Source organism: Macrotis lagotis, chromosome 8, assembly GCF_037893015.1.
Source record: "Macrotis lagotis isolate mMagLag1 chromosome 8, bilby.v1.9.chrom.fasta, whole genome shotgun sequence".
Lineage (NCBI taxonomy): Eukaryota > Metazoa > Chordata > Mammalia > Peramelemorphia > Peramelidae > Macrotis > Macrotis lagotis.
Window position 1 is genome coordinate 37,811,953 of NC_133665.1, and position 6,145 is coordinate 37,818,097.

The following is a 6,145-nucleotide window of genomic DNA, read 5'->3' on the forward strand; positions in this document are numbered from 1 at the left end:
GTTAGGGACCTTGGCAAAGGAAAGGTCACCTTTCTTTTTTGTCAGAGATAAGATTGAAGGACAATATGGGGGATGGGGGTTAGATGTCTGAATACTGTAAAATGAAGAGAAACAAGCTAGTAATTAAATGGTTTCAATTTTTTTCAATGAAACTTGGGGCAAGGTCATCAGTTGAGAGGGTGGGAGAAGGGCATTCCTTGGAGGACTGAAGAGAGATAAATGGAATAGCTGCTGTGAAGAGTGGGATAGTGTATCAATTGGGAGGAAAAAAAGTTTACTAGCCACAATAAAGGCTCAATTGAGATTAGAGAATATGTATATGTGTTTGCGTGTGTGTGTGTGTGTGTGTGTCTCTGTATGTGTGTGTATGTGTGTGTGTGTATGTATAAAACTATATTTAGATATGTATATATTTGTAATGGATCACAGTCAGGATTTCATGATTTCCTACCATTCTGTTTAGTAGCATATGAGTAAGGATGAAGAAGGCAACTGGTAAAAGTAATTTAGGGATTGGATTCTGCAAGATATGATTAACCATGGGAGAAGGGTGTTCAGATAGGGAACTTTTAAATATTAAGACATTGTGCTTTTAGTTACATATATATTAAGAAAATCACCTTAGTAACTGGAATGGGGGATGAATTACAGGTAATTACAGGAGTCCAGGCATGAGATAATGGGAGTCTGTACTTGAATTGTCACAAGTACAGAGGAGAAAGGAGGATGAATTTGAAAGATGTTGCAGAGGTGGAATTGACAGGCCTCAGTAAGAAATTAATATGGGAGGGCTGGGATGAGAGATAATGAGAAGCACAGGATGATCCAAGATTGCAAGTTTGAGGGACTGGGGAAATGGTGTTGCTTTTTTACAGCAGTATTATCAGTAAAAGGTGAATTTAATTCAGATTTTTCTCCAGACTTTATTTGAATCTTTGTTTCAAGTCAGGTTCTTTCAAATAGTATTTAATTGGATTCTGTTTTCTAATTCATTCTGTTATCATCATCTATTTTGTGGTGAATTCATTCCATTTACATTCATGATTGCTTACTGTTTATTTTTCTCCTTACTGTACTCTTTTCTTTTTTCCTCTTTGTTCTTAGTCCTCAATTTTCTTTCTTTTTTTTTTCCCTTTTGATTTTTGCAAGGCAATGTGGTTAAGTAGCTTGCCCAAGGTCATAACAGCTAAGTAAGTATGAAGTGTCAGAGACCATATTTGAACTCAGGTCCTCCTACCTCCAGGGCCGGTGCTCTATCCATTACACCACCTAACTCCCCAGTCATCAATTTTCAAATAAAAAGATGGTAAGAGACAGGGGGTTTGCCTAAAACTTGACATCTACTAAGAAAATAATAATCTACTAAGAAAATAACTAAGAAAATGTTTTCTCTCTCTGTTCCCACTTTTTTCTTACCTTTCTTACCTTTTCCCCACCATGGTTCTTTTTAATCCTTTCTGTTTCTTCTCCAACATTTCCATATATCATATACTCTTCATCTTATGGAAGTTTTGTGATATTGATTTCCCTCCTCTTCCTCTTCCTTTCTTCTCCAGTACAGTCCCCTTTGTCCCATGTTTCTTTTCCTTAGTCTTCAGTCATTTTTAAAAATTTTATGACTTTGGGGAGGCTAGGTGGCACAGTGGATAGAGCACCGGCCCTGGAGTCAGGAGTCCCTGAGTTCAAATCTAGCCTCAGTCACTTAATAATTACCTAGCTGTGTGGCCTTGGGCAAGCCACTTAACCCCATTTGCCTTGCAAAAATCTAAAACAAAAATTATGACTTTTAAAGATTATTAGGATTCTAGCAAAACATGTTTCTTATCCTCTATTAATATGTAAATAATGCATTCTCAAATTTCTCTTCTAATAAGTAAATTTTTTTGCATTTTTGTGTGTTTCTCTTGTTACTTGCATTTCCATCACAAAATGTCTACCTTTTTCATAAAGAATATTTAGAAATCTTCCATTCTATTAAAGATTATTCCCCCATGGAGGATTATGCTTAGTAGTACAATTACAAGTCTTTATTTTTTGCCTTTTGGAACACTGCATTACAAATTATCCTCTACTTTTATAATAGTAGTTTCTAAATCTTGCATAAGATTTACTGTGGTTCTTGGTACTTGTAACTTTTTTCCTTTTTTTGGCAGATTGCAGTTTTTTATTTGAACTGAAAATTATTTTGGTCATAATATTCATAGCTTTTATTTTGTTGTTTCAGGAAGTGACCTCTGTTTTAATCTTATTCTTTGGTTCTAAATATTCTTGGCAATTTTCCTTTAAAAATGAAATATGGTATCCAGACTTTTGTAATAGGGCTTTTGAGTTTCAGATTATCTGATGATTTTTAAATTATCTGTCCATGAGTTTTCTCTCTCTTCCCAGGGCAGCTATTTTTGATACAAGTCACTAAACTGTCTTTTTCATAAATATACATATATATATATATATATATATATATATATATATATTGTTTATTGTCTTAATGAGTCATTGCTTTCTGTCCAATCTACACTAATCTTTAGGGCATTTAATTCTTAGGAGAGGCTTTTCACTGTTCTATGGTATGATTTCATCTTAACATTCTTTCCTCTGTCTATTTTGTACCTCGTTTACATTTTCCCAAGTACTCCTATAATCCCTTTGTTCAAGACCACCAATTTTTCTTATTTGGAACTTCAATGATATATAGATAGATAGATAGATAGATAGATAGATAGATAGATAGATAGATGATACAGATATATGTATGTACATATATATATATATAAAACTACATATGTATGTATGTTTTATATACATGTATATATTCATTATCCAATCTGCTGCTGAGGTAATTTTTGTTGAAAGCATAGTTTCCCACTCTCCCTGCCCCACCATGAGCTCCAGGGTTTCCTTATTACCGCCAAGTTCAATTACAAACTCCTCTGAGTCTTTACCAGTGGGGTCACAATCTACTTTGATGTATCCCTCAATCTAAGGTATATTTCTTCATGGTATTACAAGTTTTCCTTGCTTTGCTCATCTCAGCATCAAGTTTGGGAAAGTCTGAGTACCTACGTTGGGTCATATCTGCAACTTAATGGCATGAGAAGGGTTTGCTTAGTTTTGAGTATGGTCCCTAAGGTTAGAGCCTGTAGTACATAGTAGCTGTGTAATAAATACTTGATTTTATTCTGGGACTATTCTGGGAGGCTTTTCCTAAGCACTCTCTTACTCTAGGACGTCAGAACCTTCCTCTACTAGATCCTCTGCCTGGGATTCTTCTACCTTGCTGCAGGACTTAAGGGTTTTTCCCTCAATGGGCTCCTAAAAATGATTTGAGACAACCCGTCTTTGTCTTGGATGTTTCTCCTGCCTCTGGGCTCTAGTGCCCTGCTGGACCTTGCCTCTTTATGGTGTGTTCTTGTGCTGGCATATCGACCTAGATTACTCTTTGCCTAGAGTATTTTTTCCCCCTCTAGGCTCAATGTAACTGGTACTCAATGACTTCTAGCCAAGTATCCTCCCCTCCACCATGGCTTGCACTTTTTTTCCTATTAGTTTGCCTCTATCAGGCCTTTGCAGGATCCTGGGGTCTCAGGACAAGTGATATTCTTTATAGACTGGTACATAATAAAGCCTCACAGGGGATGTTTGTAGGGGATCTGGCTGCTAGAATGCCACCAATTTCCCTCATTTTACTTTTGCCATTCTCCCTCTCAAATACATACATATATATATATATATATATATATATATATATATATATATATATGTATGTATGTATGTATATTCATTATCCAATCTGCTGCTGAGGTAATTTTTCTTAAAGCGTAGGTCTCCACACTCCCTGCCCTAACCTGAGCTCCAGGGGTTTCTTATTACTGCAAGATCAATTGTAAACTCCTCTATGATTTGACAGGCATTACCTAGGTCCTTCCTAATCTTCCAGTTGTCTTCACTCTATATTTCCTTCAATATACTCTACAATCTAATCACATGAGTCTACTCAGTTCCTCAACAGGACACTCCCTGGGAGTCTCTACACTGGCTCTCTCCCATAACTGGAATACTCAGTCCCTTCCCTTCCACCTGCTAGTGACCCTGAGACCTTTCCTCTTTCCTTCCTCTACCCAAAATTGCCAGTGCTTTCCATTCATGTACATGCCTCTACCTAATTTACATGTTGTCCAGCATATAGAGCATGGATCAAAAAAAAAAAAAATGGGACTAGTCAGGTGGCAAGAACAAATGCTAATTGAAAAAGAACCAATGTACTCTACTGATATACTTGTGATGTCAAGAGAAAGGAAGAACTCTAACAAAGAACTTACAGAAAGATATGGGCAAGAATTACACAGGATGGCAAGCCTGAATGAACTGTAACCTTAGAAATGGTTTTTGCTTGTTTATAAATGAGGACACTAAGGCCCAGAAAAGTGACTGCCTAAAGCAACATAGTATGTAGACAGATAAAATTATGCTTCTTGAAATTTTTATATAGAAAGATATTTACAGAAAATTACATAAACCAAAGGCAAGAATGTAATAGAACTTAATCATTTTTCAAATGAGTTATTTACTCTATCATATGCTATTCTGACATGTGCTTTGTTCTTCATATAACCAATATTGAAGTGACAATAAAAGTTGGTGGTTAGGAAATATTACAATTTAAAAATATCTTTTCTATACCAAAAATCCTTCTATGGTATCTTATCATGACGCAGAGGTAAACTGAAGTACTCAAAGGCTGTGTATACTGCCACTGCAGCTTTGATTATCAAGCGTGGCATTGATGACAAACTATGTTTAATGTTTTGTTGTTTTTGTTTTTTAATTTTTGCAAGGCAATGAGGTGAAGTAGCTTGCCCAAGGCCACACAGCTAGGTAATTATTAAGTGTCTGAAGTCATATTTGAACTCAGGTACTCCTGACTCCAGGACCAGTGCTCTATCCACTGCACCACCTAGCCGCCCCTACGTTTAATGTTTTAAGAACCAGTCAGTTTCATTAAATTTAGTGTCTCATCACCAAGGTCTGCATGCTGATGAATGTTTTCAGTTATTCCAATTCTTACCTTCCAGTAAGTCTCAAAGAAGTTATATCTGTCAGTGAAAGATGTACTTACAGCAAGGAAAATATCTGACAAACGTGTTTTTATTTGCTTATAGAAGAAATTAATACTCCAGTTGTCAAGAAAAATTGAATTTTACTTAAAGTTTTCACAAGTATTAACTACTCTGGCAAGAGTACAGTAATTGTCAACATGCTACAGTTTTAAAATTCTGAACAGTATTTTCATTTGTCTTTAAAGACTTCTTTTTAAGACAGTACAATTTCCTCAACATTGAAGAATGATGATTACCTGGGAACATTACCTTGACAATAAAAAGTTACTACAGTAACAGGAAAGATCAAAACATAAACTCAGAAGAAGAAAATGAAATCAAAGAAGCTACATACAAAGCCTCAAATCAAAATGTGAAATATTTTCAGACTCTTGGAAAGTTCAAAAAGGATTTTAAAAATCAAATAAGAGAGGTAGTAAGAAAAGTGGGGAAAGAAATAAAAGTGAAGCAAGAAAATAATGAACTGGGAATGGAGGCACCATATTTTTTGGTGAAGAATCTAACACTTTAAGAAAGAAAATAGGCCAAATGGTAAAAGTGGCACAAAAAAGCATCTGAAAAGAACTGAAGAACTGAAAAGCAGAATTGGCCAAATGAAAAAAGATACAAAAGCACAATAAAGAAGATAATTGCTTAAAAATCAGAAGTGGGCAAGTGGACTAATAATCTCATGATCAATAATAATAAAATTAATAAAACAAAATCAAAAGAATGAAAAAAAGAAGAAATGTGAAATAATACACTGCAAAAACAACTGACCTGGAATATATATTGAGAGAGAACTTGGTTAATTATTGAATGATCAAAAAAGTTCTAAACGTTATAGTTCAAGAAATTATGAAAGAAAACCTTCCCTCATAACCTAGAAAAAGAACATAAAATACTGAAAGACCTTTGAAGCACTCCTGGTGAAAAGATCAGAGCTGAATGAAAAGTTTTACTTTCAAATACGAGACTCAAGAGAAGCATAGTGAACATTTAAAAAGAATAAGTGATTTTCCAAACAAAAGGTTACTTTTAGTATCTAT